The following is an 848-nucleotide window of genomic DNA, read 5'->3' on the forward strand; positions in this document are numbered from 1 at the left end:
GAACAATGGTAATATAATTCATAATAAGAGGTCATTGTACATGGAGAATTGGGTTCGGCACAACATTTTAATTGTAAACCAGCTTATTGACAAGAATGGGCAATTTTACACTTACTCTAATTTTATTTCAAAATATGGCCTAATGGCATAATCTGAACCAAATTCTCAATAAGAGATATTAATTATAGCCTACAACCTTACAAAATCCTCAAGTTTTTGTTAATGGTCTCTCCTTATTTGATAAAGGCTTTAATAACAATTGTATAAGAAATGCCTTAAATGCCAGATCCAGTCCTCCATGTAAATCAAAATTGCTTAAACCTTATTGTATATCTTGGCACCACATTTGGACATTATTAGAAATAACATATTTATAGGGTAAAGTAAAAGAAGTAATGTACAAAATGATTCATAGATGTTATCCTGTAAATGCAGCCATTAGTTGATATATTCACTGTTTGTGATAAATATAGCCTACTTTTTGTAACACAACACTTGAAGATATTGAACATTTATTTTTGTATTTCCCTTTTTCTATTTCTTTTTAAAATAGACATGACACAATTATTAAACAGAACTCTTAATTTAAAACCTCATGACATTTTACTTTGTTTTCAAAACCCATATTTTTTTTCTGAAAAACAAAATTATATTATTAATCTTTTAATTATTTTGGCAAAGTTTTATATTCATAAGACAAAAATAACTCAAAAGAAACCCTGGAATATTACCTTTTATAACCCGATCTCACAATATACTTTGCAACTCTTTCAAACATGAGATCACAAAACAAAAAGCTTATAAAAAAACAATACAAAATGTAAAGATTTTTAAATTCATATAACTGC

This window comes from Phoxinus phoxinus (genome assembly GCF_949152265.1).
Source record: "Phoxinus phoxinus genome assembly, chromosome: 1".
Classification (NCBI taxonomy): Eukaryota; Metazoa; Chordata; class Actinopteri; order Cypriniformes; family Leuciscidae; genus Phoxinus; species Phoxinus phoxinus.